The sequence below is a fragment of the Pogona vitticeps genome, chromosome 7, assembly GCF_051106095.1.
Source record: "Pogona vitticeps strain Pit_001003342236 chromosome 7, PviZW2.1, whole genome shotgun sequence".
NCBI classification, from domain to species: Eukaryota; Metazoa; Chordata; class Lepidosauria; order Squamata; family Agamidae; genus Pogona; species Pogona vitticeps.
Window position 1 is genome coordinate 4,977,139 of NC_135789.1, and position 11,237 is coordinate 4,988,375.

The window sequence follows — 11,237 nt, forward strand, 5'->3', positions numbered from 1 at the left end:
AGTGGCATTAAGCTGCTGTGGTGCAGCAAGAAGGCGAAATTAAATGGGATATCATTTCCTCTTTTAATCAGGTACGAGGAGGCTAAATGCCTTGATTATAACATTGACTGAAATCCATTCGGTAGCCTCAGCTATCATAGATGCACTGAATCAATTACCGATTCAAAATCCACAGAATTGATGGGTCTAATTCAAAAGGTTGAAAGACTCTACTTTTTTAAAATCTTGTTTTATATATCTTGTTTTATATATATATAAGCTTCTCATGCTACCAATCTGCTGATGTTCACCCCAACCCAAAACAGAGAAGTTACTTTAAAAAAAAACACATTAGCTTCCCAGAATTCCACACCAAGATTCTGGTATTGCAGCCCCACCCCACCCCCCAAAAAATTAAATAACTTCTTAATCATGCAGAGGAAAAGGATAATCTGAAAACATGAAAACTCTCAAGGTCTGTGATTTTCTGGTGCCTCATACACCAGCTTTGTATCCTTCGTTAATTAGAACGTTGGTCCAAAAGTCCCATGATATTTTACTTAGGGAAATTAGAAATAATCACAATTAATTGATCACATGATTTTTAATATTTCTTGGTGGCGATGCTTCCAGAACATTTGGGGAAATACCATACAAACATGAACATCAGAAGCAAACTGCCATCAGAGAACTTTTTAATCCAAAAGTGATCCTCATTGAGTTAAACAGGATGATGCCTTCTATTTGATGCTCTATCCGTGGGGCTGACCTCTCGAAAGCAGCCCGTGTGGACACCCTACTTTTAAAGATGTCTGCTACTGCTCTGCATCTCAACCTCTTTATGTTTCAAATCCAGGGAAAACACTCAACTCAAGAGCCCCATCAGAGCCATAAGTTTCGACCTACTGAGTTCTTTCTCCCATCAGTTCATTACGGGAATTATGTTTCCATGGTGATAAAATCCCTGCACTGTCACCCTCGTAGGGTGAGCAGTCTGACAGATAAATAGCCACATCCAGATAAATTTGACACCCCCTCCTGGAACGTTGGGTTTAATTCTGTATCAACCAAACGTGGCCTTCAAGGGCTGTTGATGGATGAGACTTAAACAGCTCTTATTAGACAGAAGAGTGGGATCAGGGCTGGTAACCATAGAGACTTCCTGTTTAGCTGGAGGAAAACACCTCTGCCCTGTCAACAAGGCTAAGTAGAAATGCTTCCACTCTGACCCATTGCTTAGCAGAAAAACCATGAAGACCAAACCCCACAGTTCCAGCTGGAGAAGACCCAGAGAATGAAGGGGATGTATTAATTAAGTCAACAGATTTTACGGTAAGTCAACAGATAAGTAATTCCTATGGACTCAGTGGAGCTACTCTGTCAGGACTGGAATTTTACCATACGGTTGGATGCACGCTGGCGGGAACTGACCCAACCCAACATCCGTCTAACCTCATGAATCCATGTCCATCCATCCAGAAGCCCTTCTGGTTTTTAGGAGGACAGTGAAGGCAGGCAAGACTTTTCTCAAGGATGTGGCAATGGACTTCCAGATCTGCCACTCTCCAGCAGGGATCCAGAAAGGGTGGTGTTCACCCTCACCTGGGTGGCTGTGGGTCACCCCCACACATCGAGGACAGTCCTGTACATCAAGTCACCTCCAACTTATGGCAACCTTGATTAGGTTCTTGAGGTCTGTGAGATGTTCAAGGAATGGCTTGCCATGGCCACCTCCCTGGGTGTTCAATGGTTAGCACATGGCAGACCGTAATGACAGCTTTGTGAGGCAGCCCGCATTACCTCTGGCTGAATCCCTGGACATTCAAAGTCTAGATGGCTGCCAATCTGCTTCCAGACAGAATTGAAAGTGCTGGTTCTAACCTATAAAGCCCTAGACAACTTTGACCCAAGCTATCTCAAGGACCACCTCTCCCTTTATGAGTCTGTTTGAGTGTTAAGATCATCAGGGGAGGCCTTCCTCTCAGTCCCACCACCTCCACAGGCATGTTTGATGGGGACACAGGAGAGAGGGCCTTCTCTGTGGCTGCTTCTAGACTCTGGAACTCCCTGCCACTGGAGGCCAGCCTGGCCCCATCTTGGCTGTCCTTCTGCAAGCAAGCCAAGACCTTTCTCTTTAGCCAGGCTTTCCCTGAGTGATTGGCTGAGTGGTATGTGTGTGTGTGTTTTTTTTTTAAAAAAATAGACTGTTGTACCTTACTGCTTTGAATGTGTTTTGGTGTTGCTTATGCTTTTTAGTATGATCGTGATTTGATCGTTTTTTGTATTTGTATACTCATGGTCATTAGCTTTCAATTCTGTCTTTTAATACTGCAAGCTGCCTTGTTTTGTGTGTGTGTGTGTGTTTTTAAGGAGCAAAGCAGGGTAAAAAATATTTTAAATAAATAAATAAAACAAACAAATAAATTTGCAGACACAACCACCTTGACGGATTTTTAAAATCAAAGCTGAAGAGGACTATGCTTTGATACCATTAGCCGAATAAACACATAAGTAAGTCGTATGCAAGAAGAGCTCAGCACATCCTCTGAGCATGTGCAAAGGGCTGGCCCATCTTGGTGTAGGAGTCAAGCCCTGCTCGGGACACCTCCCCTCCAGGAGATGCTGCGGCCACGTTACCCCTGCTTGGAAGCTTAAATGGGCTCGTTTTCTGCATTATTATTTTATCAGTCTCTTTTTCAGAAGATTCATGGCATGCAAAACAGTGTCGTGTATCACCTCCAGGATCTTCTCTAGAAGGCTAAGCTTCAACAAGCCTGCAGCCGTGGTGCCAGTTTCATAAATATTCCAGAGGCGTCTGGTTAGGACATAAAACATCCAGCGTCCTTCATGGGTGGGGGAGAGTTTCGACCCCCATCCATCAATTTCCCTCACCACCACCACAGCTACGTGACCTGGTGTTCAACTGCATTTGGGAGCCCCGGGCAGTATTTTACGGGGAGGAACGATTGTCTATTTGGGTGCACGATTCTGAATTCCAAATAAGGAAAAGGAAGGTGAAAGAATGACGCTCAAAGGATGGCTGTGTTTACACCATGTTTTCATCAGGGTCTGTCAGCAAAAAGAAGGCTGATGTGATGTCACAAGGAAGAACATGGATCACTTAGTCTAGTGGTTCCCAACCTCGAGTAATTCAGGTGTTCTTGGACTGCAACTCCCAGAAGCCTTCACCACTAGCTGCAATGGTTCGGGTTTGGGGGAGTTGCAGTTCAAGAACATCTGAGTGATCCAAGACCGGGAACCCGTTCGGGCCACGTGAGCTACCTGAAGGTATCTCCTGAAGGACATTCCCATCAGACATTAAATAGTGTGTTTTGTGCATTCCTGACACTTACATCTTCTTTCACTCTATAAAGCAGATGTCTATCTGACCGGAAATGTGAAGCCAGGATATCCCCATGCTCATGGGATCCCTGATAGTTTGGGATTCCAGTTACATTCCAGATTTAAGAGAAAACTCCAAATTCTTCACCAAATCAGCCTGATTCGAGCCAATTTGTGTGTGGCTGAGATCAACGGTCAGATTTGTCTCTGGCACGAAGCAAAGCTAATTTACGTAGAGAGAGAACTGGATGAGGCAAAAATCAATTGAACTATTTTGCTTGGGGGGGGGGGAGCAAATTTTAAAGATCCCTAGTCCACAAAGCTTTTGACACTATCTGTCCGATATGTGGCAGCTTTTCTCTCCTCTTGAGGGTCTATCAGACTTCCAAATTCCATTGAAAGTCAAAAAAAAAAAAGGTTATACAAGTGTTGGTTTTTCAATGAAAGGACTTTATCAATTGATTTGGGTCTGGAGCAGAAACAGAATTGGATGAAACACAAACTACTCTGGATAAAATCAGACACCAAATCGGATCAGGCACTCACGCCAGCTCTCATTGGGATCAACCCCGGTTGAGACCCAACAGTCCCATATGGCACTTTCAGGACCCTGGACAGATCAGCTGACCTTACCCACATGGTCTCACTTCACATCATTGTGGGAACGGTGGTCTGAAAACATACCTTGGAGTACCTTAAAGAAACAGCTCCATTGAGCCTGAATAGGGGGAGGTAGTGGAATATTATGATTCTCTCTCTTTCTTGCATTGACTACCACCTCTGCAAGTGATGCTATAAATGGAGTATGTGGGTTAGAGTGGAAGAGAAAGGATGGTCTTACCTGCTCTTGGTATGTGGTCATCAGCAACCCACTAGGGCGCAAATATGGCCATCTGGAGAGGAACATCTCCCCCAACCCTAAAGATTTAATAGACAAGAATGATCAAAGTGGTATGATTGCTTACTTAATAATAATCATCATCTGGTGTCAAGTGGCCCTTTTCAGGACTTTCAAGGTAGAGAAGGCTTTAAAAAAAAAGTTTCTCATTCCCTACTTCTGGGGGATGCAGCTGGCCCAAGGCCATACAGGCTAGCTCTTTTCCACAGTGGGGGAATTGAACTCCCAACCTCTGGATCTGCAACCAGAGACCTAAACCACTGAGCTATCCAGCCAGCAATACTACTTAACTATTTATTACCCTGCCTTTCTCCTTAAGAGCCCCAAGCTGGTTTATAGTATGCAAACACACTATATTTGAATGCTTAAAAACACAATGAGTGAATAACATTATTTAAAAAATCAATTCAATCAATATCAGTTTAAAGCAAGTCGATAAAAACAATTTTAAAATGTCAACAATTCACACTAACATTTTTTAAAAAAATAAAAAGCACACCTTCACTCTCCTATAAAAACTCAGAAGATTTCTACCTTCTGGGGAGTGACCATGGACTCTAGGCTACATAATTCTGGGACGTAGTTCAGAGAAGCAACTTCTACGGGCAACAGATGCACCATGGTTTTGATGGAGAACAGTACACAAAAAAGGGGCTAAATGCTTGTGCAAACAGCCTGCCCTGGACCAAATGAATTGAGCCTGTCTGTATTTTGCAATGGAGGCTCTTAAATTATGGCAATATTGAAGAAAAACAATAATCCAGGCCTACCAAGGGTTTCTTACACAACTCTGCCTTCTTTCCAGCAGTCCCGTTCAATATTTCATGACTGCCGTTGGCAGCACACATGTGCTCGCTACTCGGCGCTCTCCCACTTTATGAAACATTTATCGTCAAGCGGCAGGCAGTCGATGGTTGACAGCCAATGGCCATGGAACGATCTCAGCATCTTGAGATGGAGGAAGTGGGAAAGGGCCTGGGGAGGGGGGGGCCATGTCCAGGGTGAAACAGCCAAAAGGCAGCGGGGCAATAGAGTGAAGGGTGTTAAGGCAAACGAGCTGATTAAATTAAAATAGGTGGTTGTAACCCAATAGGTGATGATGCAAATAGCTAGAGAAGTGGTTTCAAATAAAATTTCAACTTTGATCTCAAGAAGCACGGAAAGGGTAAGAAGCAAATATATGGTGCAATAGCAGAGCAGTAAGCCTACATTTCCCCCGGCCCCATTTCCCCATGGCCTGCCACAAAATGGGGCTGCTTTGCAGTACAGGTGGGATTTTCAGATTTTCTGGAGTGCACACTCCATCATCCTCCATTCTGGGAGTTCTTCCTACTTTACTGATACCTTCCGAACATGGAAATGTGGCTCACCTGGGAGAAAGGCCTTGAAGCCTAGCTAGGCCTAGCTCCACTGAACTTCCTGTTCAAAAAGGAAGGTCCCGGCTAGCACTGGGGCAGGAACAGGAAGCTTTGGGCAGACTTTCAACTTTTATACTGCCTGATTAGGGCAAAGCCTGCCCACCCTTGCTCCCACCTCCAATGATCCTAAATAAAACTGGTTTGCCTTTGTTGTTTAGTCCTTAGTCCAACTCTTCGTGACCCCACGGACCAGAGCACGCCAGGCCCTCCTGTCTTCCACTGCCTCCCAGAGTTGGGTCAAATTCATGTTGGTCGCTTCGGTGACCCTGTCCAACCATCTCGGCCTCCGTCGTCCCCTTCTCCTTTTGCCTTCACACTTTCCCAACATGAGTTTCTTTTCCGGGGAGATTTAGGCAGTGAAAAGCTGGCACAGATGTCTGCTGTTGACCTGGCTAGTGGGTTCACTAAGCATCCACTTTAGAAACGGAGGTGTGGTTCTGTCGGTGTAAACAGCAGGTTATATGTGAGTGGAGAGAAAAGCACGTTGCAAGAGGAGAGAGATGTATTCCCAATCAATCTGTTTTCTGCCTGTTTTCTGCCTGCAGCATAAGCAAGAGAGATCATAAGCCAGCTACAGAGCCCCCCTGGTATGTTTATCACATCCAAAACAGAAGGCAGTGTCTGGCTGGTAAACATTAATCTTGTTACGCTCTTAGGCAATCAACCTTCCTGGGTGCTTTGATTGAGCTTTTTTGTTCTTCTCTTAGGAAGAGCCCCTCTGATAGGTGGTCAGCAAAATGGCATTCCTGGCCATCCAAAGGCAGGAGCAGGGTGCTGAGGACTGGTGCTCAGCTCTCTGGTATCCTTGAGGATTACTTTTCATGCCCCCCCCCAAGTTTCTGCGATAACGCTGGCATCTTCTCACATCTACAGTGTCATCCTCTAGTCTGGTGGCTGCCAGCTAATTGTACTACAACCTCCATGATCCCCACCAGTAGAACACATTTTGACACAGCTGGAGGTCACTGGCATTCAAATAATTTCCCATACCATAAATGTTTAGGGCGGGGGGGGGGATCCAAGACCTTGTGTGAAATCCTTGCATTCTTCCCTCCATTGAAGATCTGTCGATACTGGTTCTAACCCTCTCGCTTCCTTCCCGTTGGAGCTTTTGCAACCTCACATGCTGCCTCTAGTAGTAGGTGTAACAGGGTGGGACCTGTCAATCTATCCAGCAGTAACCAATCATTCCTTCCCTGCCTTTGCATTCCAAGAGAGCCCCGCCTCTCTGCTAAGAGTGTTTTCCCCTCTCCTTTTGTCTGTTGGAGTCAGTCCGTCTATTAAAAACTGTGAATCCATTTTTGTTGAAAGTCAGTCAGCTACGTTTGTTCAGTTTGCTGTGGATCTCTTCAACTGTAAGTAAATGAAATATTTTATTATTTTTCCTAATAGTATCTCAGAGTAAGTTATTGAGATTATAAGTGCCAGATAATGAGAGGAAAAGGTGGTCTACTCCATTAGTTGCAGCGAATTCTACACTGTAAATCCCTGCACTTCCGCTAGACAGTTGGCAGAGTTTAACCATACATCAAAACTCTGCAATTCTTCCTTCCTTCCTTCCTTCCTTCCTTCCTTCCTTCCTTCCTTCCTTCCTTCCTTCCTTCCTCAACTGTCAATGGATTTTGGTACATTCAAACACAAATGATACTCTCCCCTGTTTATGCAGAGTAACTACCACACTTAAAATCTTGAGATGGTCCAAGAAAAACAGTGTTCATCTGGGGGCCTTTATGAGTGTTCATGAACTGTTGGAAGGAGAACTAAGTTTTGAAAATACCTGATCTGTAAAGAATTATGTTGCCGAGGAAAGAAGACACACAGTCTCTGAACTGAGAACGAGCAAGATGATTGAAATGTATCACCCGTCTTCCCGTCTTGCATTACTAAACTCTGTTGCTTCGTGCCGAAAGGAGATGCAATTATTTTTGCTCACAAAAGGCTCACCCGCGCAGAAAATTACCTTCCCCAGAGACACGTGGGTTTGTCTGAGAAAGAGCAATGGGAAATGCGGCATTTATATTTTATATTGCCTGTAAAATAAGCATCTGTTGACTCTTTCTGGAACCGAAAATGGCAAAAATTGAGGAAATTCAACTTTGGGCACCTCATCATGAGGAGGCAAAACTCTTCTTAGGAAAAAAAAATAATTACCGTAATCATGGTGGGGAAAAGCTGAAGTCAGCAGGAGAAGAGGAAGGCCTAAGATGAGATGGGTCGGCTCCATAAAGGAAGCCACAGCTTTCAGTTTGCAAGACCTGAACAGAGGTGTTAATGATAGGACCTTTTTTGGGCTTACTTGGTCATCTGGTCATCATAAGTTGGAAAAGACTTGAAGACAAATAATGACAGCAATTGTGAAAAGATCACAATGTGTCCCCGGACATCCAGACCAAGATCATGAACACTCTTATATTTCCATTCATCATGTACGGATGTGAAAGCTGGACAGTAAAGAAATCGGATAGGGAAAAACAAAATTATTGATTTGGTGCTGGAGGGAAGCTTTGTATATATATATGCTGGATAGCCAGAAAGAGAAACAAGGAGATCCCAGAACACATGAAGCCTGAATTTCTCTCTGGAGGAAAAAAAAATGTTGAACCTGAGGCTATCCTATTTTGGGCCTATCATGAGATGCGCAGGATTCTCTGGAAAAGAGAATAATGCTGGGAAAAGTGGAAGGCAGCAGGAAATGAGGAAGACCCCAATGTGAGGTAGATGGACTCCCTAGAGGAAGCCACAAGCTGGAGTTCGCAAGAGCTGAGCAGGGCTGTTGAGCGCAGGACATTCTGGAGATGGCTCACGGGGCCACGGCACAAGACAACAAATAACAACCATATTGGTTCGCTTTCAGAACCGTCGGTGTTAGGCTCTATTGTGAATTTGGCAGATCACCCACACGCCCTGGGGCATAGTTGGGCTGATTATTGCATAGGGCAGAGGTTTCTTCTGTTTCATCACAGATAATGTCGTGCTGGAACTGAGGGGCCTCCAGCAAAACAGACGGTAGCTATAATCCTTCAAAAAAAGGGTGACATCGGAGAGCACCGGATTTCTCCTCATCCGGGCTGCTTTCCAACTTCCTCTGAAGTCTTCAAAGTCCAATGCCGAGCGAGGAAAAGCAAAAGCCGGCCGAGCAGTGCTTTGAATAGGATCTTCCCAAATGGGAGCGCGCAAGCTTTTGAAGTCCATAGAAGCCTTCGGCACAGCCCGGGGGCTGAAAAAGGAAGTGTCAGCTGACCCTTTGGCTGATCCAGTAAGCGTTCTTGTGTTATTAATTCATCATCTTAAAACTGCAGAGCTGGAAGGGACCCTCTGGATCATTGAGTCCAGCCCCCCGTCAAAGAGGCAGAGCGGGGAATCGAACCCCCAACCGCTGGCTCCACAGCCAGATGTTTTCTGAGTTAATTTCTGTTCAAAGGATGTATCAATGGTCTTTCTGCCCATCAGGGCCCTCAAAAGGAGGGGCAATAAAATGGCAATATGAAAAGGCTCAAATCCTGGCAATAGAATCTGCCCGTCGCAATTCAAGAAGGCTCATACTAGACTGATTTTTTTTTTAGGGAAAAAACTCAGCAATTTGGAGGGGTGCGAAAAGAGAAGGGGTTGTTTTCCAATGGAGCTGTCACGTCCATTGAAAATTCCATTTTCTGGGCAGATTAATCCAGAAAGGATCCATTAAATTACATGCTGGACAACAGCCGGGAAGCTAACTGTCGATTCTGAACACTCTTCAAGGGCAGCCCCACATAGAATGCATGGCAGCAGTTGAACCGAGACATGATTAAGGCATGCATCAGTGTGGCCTTAATGTGCTTATGATGTACTCATAGGAATGCCGTGGGATCTGGGTGTCTAACTTCTCTGCCTGTGATCTTTGCAGAGCTGTTGGACTTACATCTGAGTAGACATTGGAGCACAGGTGATTCCTTCACCCGATCCACCGTGGCTCATGTGTTCTCCTTGTACTGCGTCGTACCGAAAATGGTCACCTTCAAGCCTTTTCTCGGTGACCTTAGCGAGGGATTTTTAACATGCAGCACGAGGCTGCCACCCATTAAAAAAGCCCATTTCAGAAACCAAGCTCTAAATTGGTTTCTGCATTTCTCCCTTCGCTCATTCAAATGGAAACATAAACAAGTCAACAGCGGTAACAAATACACCATTAGCTCGGTGGTATATTCGGTTCGAAAACTGGCCCTTTCCAGTTTTAATGTCACATTAATAATTTTCACAAAGCATTCATTTCAGAAGTTGTTTAGCGCATGCAAAAAATAAGTGCCTTTAGCGCAGCTCAGAAAATAATAACCTAGAAATGAAAAGGGTGGGTTTTTTTCTCTCTCCTTAGTTTCTCATTAGTCATACAATCAGACACATCATTCTTTATTTAGAAAGGATTAAAAATGTATTAGCAGAACCCCCAGAAAGCTGTGTCTAAATATTGGAAAGATAAAACCACATTTTATGTGAATCACAACTTTTTTAAAAAAATTCTCCTTATCTTCGTCTTCCCCTGGATGGGGACAACCTAAAGGCTCACAGCCTTGAATCATAATCAGCATCCAAAACCAAAACTTGGAAAAGTTACTTTTTTTGGACTATGGAATCATCTGGAGCTACAAAAAGTACCCAAACAGAGAGAACAGACATCTAACCCATCTCTGTTTTTGTGTGTGTGTGTGTCTTTTTTGCCCCCTGATACACACATTACAGAACCTAAGTGTGGCTCACTTGGGAGAAAAAGCCTAAACTGGAAGGCTATGAGGCTTAGCTGGGCCTAACTCTGCCCAAGCTTCCTGTTTCTGCCCCAATGCGAGCTGGGAACTTTCTTACTGAACAGGAAGCTAGGAAGAGCTAGGCCTAGCTCGGCCTCAAAGCCTTCCAGTTGAGGCCTGGTCTCCCAGGTGAGCCACATTTAGGTGTCTGTCTGTCAGATGGAAGTCCCAGAATGGAGAATTATGGGATTTGTAGTCCAAGAATGTTTCTATTTAAAATCCACCTCTCTGAGATGGTTTTGGTGAGGATTTTCTGCCTTGGCAGGCGGGAGAGACCAGTGGTTCCCAAAATGCGCCCCAGGGCACCGTAAAATCCTCTCATCCTTTCCCCTCCTCCCTTCTTCTAGTCCCCCCCCAACCCAAATTATTATTTTCGGGCACCGCATCCAGTGGCCAATAAGTCAAGGGAACCACCTGGCTAGATCTTTCATGACCTTTGGGCGTCCTTCCAGCTGATTGTATATTCTATGACTTTTAAATGGCAAAGACTCGTTAGACTGGAAGGAACGAGTCAAACAATTATGCCGTTCGGATGGTTCTCTCATTTCTTTCCCCCCAGACGGCTCTTCAATTTTTTAAAAAATAGATTTAAAGCTCTCTTGATTTCCAAGGCACCTTTATGCCAGTGTTGACAAATTGACTCATTCTGTCAACTTGGCAAACCTATTTCCTCCCAAATAGGGTCACCTGAACTCTTATTTGTTTAAAAGACGACGTGTTTCTATCAAGGTTGCTCTTTTTTTTTTTTTTTTTAAATCAGCCACACGGCACATTGCCAGGAGGTGGGAAGGTCTAAATCTCAATCCCCCCCCCCCGTGAAATGTG